Source organism: Cydia strobilella, chromosome Z (genome assembly GCF_947568885.1).
Source record: "Cydia strobilella chromosome Z, ilCydStro3.1, whole genome shotgun sequence".
NCBI classification, from domain to species: Eukaryota; Metazoa; Arthropoda; class Insecta; order Lepidoptera; family Tortricidae; genus Cydia; species Cydia strobilella.
This window is the reverse complement of record NC_086068.1, coordinates 58,031,014-58,045,106: the sequence shown is the minus strand read 5'-3', so window position 1 is coordinate 58,045,106 and position 14,093 is coordinate 58,031,014. Positions and strand designations below refer to the sequence as shown.

Below are 14,093 nucleotides of genomic sequence, written 5' to 3'. Positions count from 1 at the left end.
TCATGGCACTCACTTTCGTAAAAACTTGTGACTGTTTCATATTGGGTTAATGACGTTTTGAATCATGAGATCATGACGTTTTTTTGTTTATGTCGAATAATGTCAATAAATTGTATTCAAGTCGTTTAAAGACGTTTTAAAAATACATTTGACATTTTTCAATTTTGACAATAAATGACAAAGCGACCGACTTTAGGACTAGGAAAGTTTGTTCTTTTTTCTTAATCTTATCGTTGATATTAATGCTATAATACTGCGTTGGCAGATCAGTATTTTCGGAAAGTACTAAAGCCGGATATTGTGTGTCGTTCGTAAAAGAGGCAAAGTGTGGTAAATATGACGCTATTTTTTAAACAGAATGTCTGTAAAGGTTTTTTCTGAAATCTATGTCTACTTCAGTGTGTATTTGTGCAAATGCTTCACTTGTTGTGAATGAGAATTTTCTGTGATGTGTGTGAGAATGTGTTTCTCCGATCTTGATGTCACTTTGTCTTGTCATTTAATACTCTCATATTAAATTTATTTGAACGGTGAAAATGAACCATCATGATGGGTCTACGCGACATTTCCATCTCCACCACTTAGATGGTTGACAGTCCTCAATTGTGTTTCTGCAGAAACTTCCTGCCTCGCACAGCTAAACTGTGGAATGAACCGTCGTCCTCGGTATTTCCGGACTGATACGACCTCCAAACCTTCAAGAAAAGAGCGTACTCCCAACTTAAACGCCGGAAACGCACTTGAATCCCCTCTTAATTGCTTAATATCAGGCGATTCGTACGAGTAAGTCCTCATTTTGTAACCTCTGTATCTCTTTCTTCTTATCTTTTGGCCTTAAACAGGCTATATCTGATCTGAACTTCAACTTATACTTTTGTAATAGTTATTTTCGATACAAGTGCGGAAAAGAGGAAATTCGAAACTAAATAGTGGCGATAAATTAAAACACGACCGCAGGGAGTGTTTTAAATCGACATGAGTTGCGAATCACCTATTCGCACGTGTATCGAACAACGTTTTACAGTACATATGGCCCTTTAAACTTTCGACATATGAACAATAAGTGCACTTTACGCACTAGTGCGAGAAAGTAGCACCATATTTACTGTAAAATATTTTACAATGTTTTATGCAGCGTCTGTATGCGAGGGACAACGATTCTCGTGGCTGTACAAGCTAATTCGGGACCGGCATTTGCGACCGCATTTGTGGCAGCTGAAGGAGGGAGGCATGTCGGCTGCAGCTTCAGGTGGATTGTACCTCTTTGCAAGGGCAAGGTCTTGGAACCATGCGTTGTCGTGAATTTAGCGCCCTTTCGTGGTGGTACTCCTCCATCCACAAAGTCTCATGCATTTTCACTGCGAATTCTCCTGTTAATTTCGTTGTAATTTTTCCGTGGTCTTTTACTTGCAGACCACAAAGATACATTTGAATGAGTGTGTGTTTGTTCCGTGGTTTCAAATCTTCCTATTATGACTTATCAATCTATCTGCATAATAATGTCTTCTATACTTCTTAAAAATACTATTTAATACCTATGTGTATAACCAGCGTCCAGTGGCGTAGTTAGCATGGGAGAAGCGGCCCCTCGTTCACGGCCACGCCAACCCTTTTTTTACTTTGACACATTGAAAGAAAAGGGCCTCGCAGATGCCACTTCGCCCACAGCTAGTTCACGCTCCGCTGTCAGCATCCTAGCTATTACAATGTCTATACAGTTGCTTATTCACTCTATGCCCACTTCCTTTATTTATATGTAATATGCCACATACATAGACATATAGATATCTATTAACTTAGGTAATATGATTGGGATCTACATCTGAAAACCCAAGGCAGTCTCTAGATATATTATTCTAGGGACTGAATAACAGGACAGTTGTTGCAACCTATGTAATGTATGCTATTAGATATAAATATGTATAATATATGAATAAAACCTATACATAGATGTAACGTTTGGAAATAACTACGGTCAAGTTTATAATTTAATATTTATTTATTGCTGTATTCGTGTTTATAAGTCAGTAAATGCTTTAGTTGAAATTGTTAAGTTTTGGTTAGCATAACATTATTGAAACATTACAATTTGGGTTAATATGATTTGAAATACAATAATTTACAACGCAAATAAACGTTATTAAAATTTAACTAAAATAACACGTACAACTTCCGTAGTAAAATTAAAATTGCAATGAATAGAATAATTATATCAATATGATTTACTAAGTATTTAATTATATATATCAAACCATAAAGATTATATAAACCATGGAAGCCTTCATTGAGAGAATCCTATATAACACATATAATATATCATAACATGTATCGCAAATAGGATCATAAGGTATAACATAATAATAGTTAGAGGTTACATATATAGTAGGTATCTACATACATATTACATACAGTGTCATGTTTAGGCGTTTATGTGATTAGCTTGTATGTTAAAATTAACTTAACACATATATAAAGCTGCCGACTAATTTATCAAAAGAATTATATTGTAGGAATAAAAACGGGTAATACGCCTTTTCAATGTTTATAACAGTTCTTAAATCTCAGTATTAGGTAAGATACCGGGCGAGGCGGCAATGTACTTAATTATAAATAGGTATAGTTTGTGTATCCTCATATTGTATCTAGTATCCTATATGTACACATTCCGATCTACAATAACCATTTTGGCTAAGTATTTGTTATACGCGTTGTATCACATGGCGACCCCGACAATCTAATATTCTGTCACCAAATCTGTGACTGGCTTTTGGTCATTTCTGTAGGTATCACTACCGTTTACTCGCTCTTTCACATTAGGAAACCCTAACGGTATGCTTTTGTAAGCGTAATTATATATATGGAGGTGACTTCCATATATACAATGACTGCTTAAAATAAGACTAACATTCACGGCACGGCAGTGACATCCATGGAAATGACTGTGTGCAAAAATGGAGAATTAACTCGACTGGCAAGCGATACTTACAATATTCACATGATAAATTAACGTCCAACTTAACCCTGATTTATCAGGCATTCGACGTAACGTTTCAGATGAGGTGACCTTTGTCGGCTTTTTCATTAACTGCCTTAAATTAAACGTGGCTGACGCGTAAACTTGTCATGAACATCCAAGCCGATAATTAGGTGCCCTTAAATATGAAAATAAGTATGTTAAATGCTATGCTATACACATGTGCCTAGTGTCGTTTACTGATTACCGCCTCAAATATTGTGATGTGCTTTGTGTGTAGATGCGTGATGATTCGGTTGTACTCGGGAGTTCAATAAATCCATCGTCTGTAAAGCCCGATCCATTCTTAGTACGTGATCGCGCGTGTAAGCCTCGAATGGAAACGAACCACGGATAAATTTAAGTTTATACTAGTAAAGATTTCACTCTTTTTGTAGTCGAAGAACGGGGGAAAAGGCGCAAAATCAAGATGTGAAATGGCTTCACACGCGATTCGCGCTCTAAATTTGTAAAGATTTTTTGCGTGAAGAAAGGGCGCTTGCTTAGCGAATGAGTGGCGTGATTCTGATTCCAAATCCCACCCATCTTTCAAACATGCATGGACAGGCGGGTAATGTTCTAAAAGTTTGATCTCCAACCGGTTACGTTTTGAGGGTACCTAATGTAGCTTGACAATGAAAGACATATTCTACCTCAAAATTACTATAAACACATTCAGGCCAGCTCTGTAATTATATAAATATAAGGGAAACTTAAAATAACATATTTATGTATTTATATGTATTACGTACTACGAATATCTGGGTATTGTTTCATAAATAAATACCTTAACAGAACAAAGTAACTAGCATAACTGTTCTCTGGGTCAAGAATCTAGATATTATTATACGTAATTATAATTGAGGGGTACTACTTGTTTTTATGCCTTTTTTTAAAACTAACATAATCATAACTTCATTTTCACGGACAGATCGCGGAAAATATTATAATAAGGAATCTTGGTTACTATGATAACAATATGAAAACTATCCTAGGCTAAGTCGATATTTAATAGTAACAACCGTACTGGACCGCTAGTATATTTATATACTAGCCAGCATCCTTGAAAATTACTATTAAGTCTATCTCTTCTTGACTACACAAAGTAAATCAGAGGCGCTCCGTAGCGACCTCAAGCGATGACCTCAAACTATTTCCATTTTGGTTTTAATCACCTATCAACATAGATGTGCACCCATAAGGGCACTTTGGGGGCATTATGGCTTTTTCCTCTTTGCCGTGCCGGTATGACTTAGTTTTACGATTTTAAACTTAAACACTGCCATAAGTTTAGCTCGTGTATGTAGCTCGAACATCTAATAATATTGTCAAAAAGTGTTTGAAAGTTTATATGGACTTACTTATATATGGATTATATAAACCTTAAAAAATGTGTGTGTTTAATTAAATCTCTAATTGAGCGTTGGCTGGACTCGAATCGAATGCAAACTAAACCATTTTGTGCCATAGACATCCTTCGCTACATATTGGTAGATGTTGCTTAAGACCTTTCTAATAAAAAAAAAAAAAAAATTAAAACAAAAAAAAAACATTTCACCGTCGCTTTGATGAAAACTTAAGTTACATCTTTTTGTGCATCGTACATTTCAACTAATACTAATCTCTTCAGTCATATCGACATACGATAACTTTATCAAATATTACAAACCTTGTGGCTTTTGTCGTGTTATCGCGTCATTTACCTATATAGGTATAATTAGATAGTGATACTGTATTATACATTTAAGACCTGTTTGTACCTATGTGAAATTAAGATTACATACGTTGTTAAAAGTACTCCAATTATATCGTGTTTAATACCTATGCTAATAAAACAGCAATATTCACTACTCACTACAATCCATCTACTCTCTCTCTGTGGTCGCTCCCTCATGACTGAGGATCGTGGTCATCAGTGGATGTGGATGCTCCACACCTGGTTCTTGTAATCTGCCTCCATCGGTGCCTGTCCATCGCGTCTCTGACGACCGAGCAAAAGCTGGTTGAGGATGGGGCCCCTTTTACTTGATCGCTCCATCTAGTTGGAGACCGTCCCCGGCCTCGTTTGCCCTCCGTGTTTCCAACAATGATCAGCTTTTCAAGGCTTTCATCTCCCCTCCTCATTATGTGGCCGAAGTAGGACAATATGCGCTGCTGACAGACTGTGGATAGGCGAGTTTGGACACGAAGCTGTAAAAGGATCGATACATTGGTGCGCATGGCGGTCCAGGGTATCCTCAACATACGCCTCCAGCACCACATCTCGAATGCATCGATCCTTTGCCTTTCTCGGGCTCGTATCGTCCATGTTTCCACGCCATACAGAAATATGGGGAATACTAGAGCGCGTACTAGCCGGGTCTTGGTGGCGCTGGTTATACCTCTCTTCTTCCAGATGACATTCAGTCGGGTCATAGCTTCCCTAGCCATACCAATACGCCTTTTTATCTCCGGTACGCAGTCGCCATCATCGTAGATAAGTGCGCCCAAATAGACATAGTGGTCCACGATATCAACCCCTGGGACGATGTTAACTATTCTGGGCAGTTTTTTGGCACGGTCTACTACCATTAGCTTCGTCTTGCTCCTGTTTACTGTGAGACCCATTCGGTATCCATCCACAATCACATCGAAATCCCGATAAATATTATATTGTGTCAACAGCATTGACATTTCACGATTACGCATGTCAAGAGTCAAGACTGACGCAACACGACATCGGGATATTGACGTATTACGATATTTACGATTATGACGCCATAGGGTATTCTCCTACTAGTCAAATCAGTTTCTTTTTTAGAACTGTCAAAACGATTTGCTAATATGGAATTTATATAAAACATTACTGCACTGCACATTCAAAAATAACCGATTTTCTAGGAATTTCATACATGTTGTTAAATAATTTATTTTAAATACAATGTAATACCCTATTGACGCACCTTGACGTTTTAATGACTTTGACAATAAACGATTAAACGAAATAGTTATTTACGATACAAGTGCGGAAAAGAGGAAATTCGAAACGAGTGGCGATAAATTAAAACACGACCGCAGGGAGTGTTTTAAATCGACACGAGTTGCGAATTACCTTTTCGCACGTGTATCGTACAACGTTTTACAGTACATATGGCCCTTTAAACTTTCGACATATGCACGAAAAGTGCTCTTTTACGCACTAGTGCGAGAAAGTAATACCATATGTACTGTAAATAACTTTACTTATCTACACTTACAAGTATTGTTCCGTTTACAATAATCCGGTAATTTTTGACATTACGTAAGTAGATTTCGCTTTCAGTTACTTCTCAATATTTACCATTTTGAGTTTAGTTCGGACTAGTAGGTAATCAATTGTTCTCTTACTTAAATTTTCTCTGATCTTATATGGTTTTTTTTATGTATTGGGTTTATAATTCTCCTTTAGTAACAACACCAACTTTCTTAAATTCATATACTCGTAATAATGATATGAGTGCGAAAGTGACAGGCGATAAAAATGCAACCATGCTGCCACCGCAGGTCCACGATTCGGAGCACTACAATCGTGGCGTGACATGTTTACATCCATTACACGGGCGCGGCAAGTCCACACCAATTCACAAAACGTCCGTACTTCCCATCATACCGATTATTGGACTTGGGATACAGAATTCGTCTATTTATCCATCTTAAAATATGTGAGAGCGACAGAGAAAAATGTTCCTGCAGTTGATATCGGACTATCGACTCACTTCCTAGCTATAAGCCTTAAGAATTCTTAATCGTTGTTCGTGGTCACTGTTAATATACATACTGTACAATAAAATGTACCTCAAGCATTTAAAATATATATAAAACTGTTAAAGTATTTAAATATCTCGCGATCATAATGTAACTGTAATATTTACCGAAATATTGGAAACTATTACGGCTAATACAAATTACATCAACATTTAACTTGAATTGATTTAATTAGAATTAAAAGGTCAGTTTATGACTTGCATTTCCTAGCAAAAACACAATTTTAAGTGGAATCAACATCATCCACTAAGTCTCGTACTATATTCAAGTTTTAATTCTAATAATTCATTCAAAATTAAGCTTATAAAGCTCTTCGACAGCGCTCGGAATTTGATGCTGATGTTGACGATACAGCTAAGCAAAATGGGAAAAAATCTTGTTAAATGAGTAGAGGCCTGTACCCCGTAGTGGGACACAAGATTGTGATGATAATAGAAACTGACGATTCGTAAGATATGTAACGGCATGTTCGGACTAGTCCCAATAAGGTCTAATTTCCCTGGGTTAGGTCAGATGGCAGTCGTGTGTGCGCTTGCGAAAACCACAGGCTCCCAAAGAGAGCCGTGATAAAAATGCCGGGACAGCGCTGGGAATTTGATGCTGATGTTGACGATACAGCCAAGCAAAATGGGAAAAATTCTTGTTAAATGAGTAGAGGTCTGTACCCCGTAGTGGGACACAAGATTGTGATGATAATAGAAACTGACGATTCGTAAGATATGTAACGGCATGTTCGGACTAGTCCCAATAAGGACTAGTTTCCCTGGGTTAGATCAAATGGCAGTCGTGTGTGCGCTTGCGAAAACCACAGGCTCCCAAAGAGAGCCGTGATAAAAATGCCGGGACAGCGCTGGGAATTTGATGCTGATGTTGACGATACAGCCAAGCAAAATGGGAAAAATTCTTGTTAAATGAGTAGAGGTCTGTACCCCGTAGTGGGACATAAGATTGTGATGATGATAGAAACTGACGATTCGTAAGATATGTAACGGCATGTGCACTACATATTTGACATTTGCCGCTTTTTGGTAAAGGAAAACATAGTGAGGAAGTCGGACTAGTCCCAATAAGGTCTAGTTTCCCTGGGTTAGGTCAGATGGCAGTCGTGTGTGCGCTTGCAAAAACCACAGGCTCCAAAAGAGCCATGATAAAAATGCCGGGACAGCGCTCGGAATTTGATGCTGATGATACAGCCAAGCAAAATGGGAAAAAATCTTGTTAAATGAGTAGAGGCCTGTACCCCGTAGTGGGACACAAGATTGTAATGATGATAGAAACTGACGATTCGTAAGATATGTAACGGCATGTATTTTATATAACAATTACATGTCTTCCGTTTATGTGTAAGTAGTCAAGTTGCATAGGTCTAATGACAACTAACAAAAGTAATAATCATAAGTCGTTTTGAGCTAGTCTGCAGAAGCCAATATATAGGTATATTAATGTCGTGTGAGTGTCGTCAAGTATCGGTGTTTTTAATTCAACAATAACTAATATTCGTATCTACTTCCATATTGTAGTGTATTTAAAATATCAGTGTTAGATTGTGTTTGATTCAGTGTTGCATCATAATAATTTCGATCGGAAAGAACTTGATATCATAGTCGTAACGCTATAGAAGACTCGGAAAATCGGTATTTAGTATCGGTTCATTTAAAAAGCTGGATAATGTTCCTGATAAAAGATTTCTGTCGTTAATATCTTGATCGTGTACTCGAATCAATAACTGATGTGACTTGGTTACGACTCGAAATGTTCTTGTGAAGACAAACAAGTACTCATTGAGATAGCGATCAGAACACCAAAAATCGATATTTCGTTTAAGCTTCGTAGTCGTAGGGACGCAACTAGGCGAAGAATCGATGAACTCGGTAAATTTTAAGGCGGCGTCTATGAACTCGATAATTATCTCGAAAATTAGGTCCTTATTCATCGTAGGTAGTAAGTAATAAGACTAATAAGTTAGTTAGTAATAAGTAATAGCATTCACTGTATTTAGGCAGCTACGTTAACCCAAGCGATGTGGAATAGTTTGTATCATATTCGATTAATCATAAACTTAGATGTAATTCTTAATAACTATTAATATAGAAGCTTATACTACCGTTCTTGTTTAAGGTTAAGTGTAAGTACTGATTTCAGGCGCATCATTCAGAGAAATGTAAAAAAACATTCACTAATGACAGGCGAGATCCGATTCCGGTTTGTGCCTGCTAGGTTAATTATCTTTAACAATACCGTCATTCTTGAAATACCCTGACAAGATTTTATTTGTCCTTCGCCAAGTTGCGGATTTTCAGTGGAACTAATTTATTTTTCTGACAAGGACACTGACAATAAACGATTTTACCATAAAAATGTCAAAAAAGATTGTCAAAGGTGCAAGAAAAAATATGTTAAATACAAAATAATATCTCCATCAATAAAAGGACGAAGGATTGCGTAGCATTCCAATAAATAATGTTTTGAAATTAGTCGTTGACATGACCGGTCGGTAGGACTGATATTTTAATATGATATAATATGACGTACGCATATTATTGCCATGGAAGGGACCACACGGCAAACGCCCCACAGGCAGGCCGAAGAAACGCTGGTCTGAAGACATTACCCAAATAGCCGGAAAACACTGGATGGAGACAGGAGAAGATAGAGAAAGTTGGAAAAAACTGGAGGAGGCCTTCACCCAGAGAGGGATCCATAAAGACAAATAAAACAACTTGCTCAAAAATACAAAAAATAAACAATAAGAAAGAATATGGAAGCAAAGGCTATAATGATAATAATAATAATATTATTGCCATATATAAGCTGCTTGTAGCGACACTATATCAGGGCCAAATAGAATCTTGTCAGATTTTAGAAAAGTAAGTAATAATACAGCCTCATAGGAGATGAAAGATCTATAAATCAAATTGATTGACTGCCTAGTAGGAGTCCAAATCTATCATAAATATGACAATCGATTTCAGAGCACCTGGGTTTTAAAAACATTACGACAAATATTTTATCATCGTTATTTTAGCTTCCAAAAGCATATAGGGTATTCAAATGAACATCGTTGAATATTTTCTTTTACATATAAACTAAATTAACAATTTTACCCTCTTATTTATGAGTTTCCAAGGTTCTTGAGATACTACTTCCATAGCAATACGAAGGCCTAGCAGCATTTAAATCCTCTACCGTCGTCAGTGGCTTATTATACTTATAAGCGTTAGTTCCAAATCACTGAAGTGGTCACAATTTTATACAACTGACAATATATCTTGAAGGTGATTCACCAAATAATAAAAAATGCGTCCAAAATTAAAACTTTCAAAATGTATCCACAACAGTGAGGCTTCTGAAAAGTTTAAAAAAAACCCCTTTAGGCTGGTTTGCTGCTCCTGACGGTCAGTCCTGAAAGCCTATCGTTATCCCTCTCTCTCCATCGCCCTTGCCTTATTCGAGCGAAGGAGACGGTGGTGTCATCATCCGTACGTTTTAAACGCGATCAGGGGGCCGATTTTTAAATTTCGAGAAAAACAGTGGAAAACGATGATATGCTGTTTTTGAAATAAGAGCGATAGAAAATACCCTCGTCGTGACTCTTAGTGGTCATGGGGGGGGGGGGGGGGGGGGGGAGATCGTGGGGTTTGTTATGGGGGTGGTCATAGTGACTACTGACAACTCATCAGCGACGATAGCGCTCGCAAGTCCATTCTATTCTATGCTACAGAGTGCGGTGTTTTGAGTGAAGTCAAAAATACGTATTTATAAAATTCATGCTAAAATTGGTCGCATGCGATTATTTTCGATCAAAAATTCGCGTTTGATGTTTGAGATTCGATTGCACTTGAATTTCAAAAATTGGCCCTTTGTGCTGGTACAAAAGAGCACACAATGTATATATAGCGCTTTACGGGGTGACCATCAACGGAGCACTTGAACAGTCAAGTGAACTTTATTTAAATCATTCCAAATATTTTATATGCCCAACCTTCCTTTAAAACTTATTAACGTACGCCTTTCTTGTACGGTTTGAAGCGAGAAATCATATCGCATATCCTAAGTGATTATCGTACAAAAATGTTTACAGTAATAATAATAATAAATAATAATAAATTATTTATTTGGCAGGCAAGAAACCCAATTTTTACAATTTACAAAAAAAAAAAAAAAAAAAATACAGTGCAAAATACTAAAACTTACAACCTAAAACAATGAAATAAAACATTTACAAACTTATGGTCTAAAGATGGCCGTTCTCGGACCGGTGCAGTTTACGCCAATGTTTGTTAAATTCGTCACTGTAGTCTTTAGCTACCAGTGACAGAATTTCATTGTTAGAGGCTAGCAGTCTCGCCCGGAAGGCAGCCGACCTGGCTCTCAGAATGGCGAAAAAGTCAGGGACTCTCGCGTCCGCAAACATGCCCTTCGCACTGCAGAAACGCGGTAGTTTCAACAGAATACGAAAGGCGTTGTTGTACTGTACCCTCAGCGCGTTGAAGGAGTGCCTGGTGTACCTGTTCCAAAGCTGACAAGTATAAAAACATTGGCAAAAGGCTTTGAACAGGGTCACCTTTACCTCACTCGAACAACGCGCAAACCGTCTAGCCAACATGTTGCACCGAACCGCGAGAGCCCTGCGCTCCCTCTCCATATCGGCGTCATCTTTCAAGTAATGCCAGTAATAAAACTCGCTTACGATTTTGTCTTATGATACTCCTGTACAACTCACATTAAATTTATTTGAACGAAGAAAATGAATTCAACAACGTTTCCATCTCCGCCACATAGATGATTGGCAGTTCTCAACTATTCGTTTCTCCAGAAACTTCTTGCGTTGCACAGCTAAACTGTGGAATGAATGTCGCCTGAGGTATTTCCGGACCGATACGACCTTCAAATGTTCAAGAAAAGAGCGTACACCCATTTTAAAGGATGGCAACGCCTCTAGTTTTGCCGGCCATAAGAGTTGCTTACCATCTAGCGATTAGCCTGCCCGTTTGCCTGCTATAGTTATTTTCACTCGGCAGCTCGAACAAGTCTACTTTCGTCACTCCCTTGAGTGAGGAAAGTGCGACTTTCCTCACTCCAGGGTGTGAAGAAAGTGCGACTTTCCTCACTCCAGGGAGTGAAATAAAGTAGCTTTTTAATTTAGTGAAGGCCATGAACTGTCATACTTTTATTACTTTGGTTTTTTTTTCGTCTCTAGTATTCTGTGTAATTCTAAATACATTTTAACCTTGCGCCTTACACACAAATAACTATTGTGCAAGAAGAGAGGAAAGTTGGTTTTTCTTACGAGTGTTTATTTTGAGTCCCGAGAAAGCAAAAGATTCTATAATTGAATCACAAGTGAAGCGAGTGATTCTAAGTTAGAATCTTGAGCGTAGCGAGGGACTCAAAAACACGAGATGTAAAATAACTTTGCTCTCGTGTTGCACACATAATCTTTCACCTCAGTAGTGAGAACTTATTAAAGGTTAAAATGTATTTCGAATTACACAGAATAATACAGAAACAAAAAAATAAAAAAAAAATGTAATAAAAGTATGAAGTGGCAGTTCCTGGCCTTCACTAAATTAAAAACATACTTTTTTCACTCCCAGGAGTGAGGAAAGTCGCACTTTATTAGGCGCGAAAGTAGGCTTGTTCGAGCTGCTGAGGTGAAAAAAAATAGCTATATTTTTTATCGTATGTTCAAGGCGAGAACCGCTCAAATGATCCCTCCTAGGCTACAATTTGATAGAAATTTATTTGACAATCGATGGATATGAATTCTCTTCTAGGTTAGTCGCGTGTGTGGTAAGATTAAGGTTCTAGTTATAATAAATGATCTCATAGATTAAAAAACTAATAAGAATATATGCGCGATAGTAGCTGTTAAGATAGTCGGTTCATTAATTAATACTTGGTTAAATAAATAATAACCACTCGGGCAATCCCATCGGTATATAGAATTAAGCACACATATATTAACATTTATTATATAACACAGATATAGGTATTCGTATTGCACTTTTTTAACATTTAATACTGAAATAGGATGAGGTTACATAAAAATTAAAACATATTATAGGTGTTTTGCCTGTTCTGAATCAACAATTATTCATACCGCGAGGAAACCTGCATACACCCGTGAAGAAATTCAAACGTGTATGTGAAGTCTCCGACCCGCATTGGGCCTGCGTGGACACTATTAGGCAGGTTGAATTATGTATTATTCTTTATTTAATTATTCTTAGGTAATCAAAGAGTGTGTTGGATGCAAATTGTATTAAATCTGATCCATTTAGACATGTTTATGACCACCCTTCTCAAACTGTTGAATGATATGACATGTTCTATAAATTGTATATACAGATGTCAATTACAATGAAGAAATCAACGATGATCAACTCTGGTCAACAACTGGTCTGCCGGATGCGCGAATCGCGTTGATTGACGGATGGTCAGCTGGCGCAATTGGTAACGCATTGGACCGGCAATCCAAGGATGTGGGTTCGAGTCCCACGTTGACCAGAGTTGATCATCCTTGATTTTTTTCATTGTGATTGACATCTGTATATACAATTTATAGATTGTAATAATGTGGTCCGTCCCACAATAAAAAAGGAAAACATTTAAGTTGATATGACATGTTTTTAAAACAAAACCACGTTGGCATAAAATAAAATTGTAACTTTGTTATTTCACGCAGACACCTGTTATATTAAAAGTGTAGTAACATTCTAATGCACATTGGGCTTTACGAGGCCAAAAAATACATATAATGCGCTCGCGCACGCTACCCATGTTTTTATAAAGTCGTCGTCAATAGGACTTGCGAACAATGTAAACAAACCGTTTTACTCTCATTACTTCGTAATCTCGCTCTTTAAAAAGACAACTATGACCTTATCAACAGTCTATATACTTAAATATTATTATTTTTTTTACTAGCCTAATTTAGTGTCCCACTGCTGGGCAAAGGCCTCCCCTCGTTTCCTCCACTCGACCCTGTCGTTTGTAGTGTCCCGCCAATCCGGATGAAATGCGTCTAAGTCGTCCCGCCATCTCCTTTTCGGCCTGCCTGCACCCCGGCCAGCACCATCTATGGTGTTCCGTGGGTCCCACTCGGTAACCATTTTGGTCCACCTTTCAGGGTGCATGCGGCAGACATGCCCAGCCCAGTCCCACTTAAGCTTAGCGGTCTGGACACCTACATCTACAACTCGAGTTCTGGAGCGCAGTTCCGTGTTTCTGATTCTATGAAATTAAATGTTAATTATTAATATTTCAGCGAAATTAGCCTTCGTAAATATGTTAG

The 14,093-nt window shown here is 37.7% G+C and overlaps 1 non-coding gene across 1 annotated transcript; it reads left to right on the top strand.

The window, feature by feature from the left end:
• The first annotated feature begins 13,234 nt into the window (after positions 1 to 13,234).
• Positions 13,235 to 13,306, top strand: Trnaa-ggc (transfer RNA alanine (anticodon GGC)). Its single transcript has one exon. It is a non-coding gene; the product is annotated as a tRNA-Ala (tRNA).
• Positions 13,307 to 14,093: the final 787 nt, after the last annotated feature.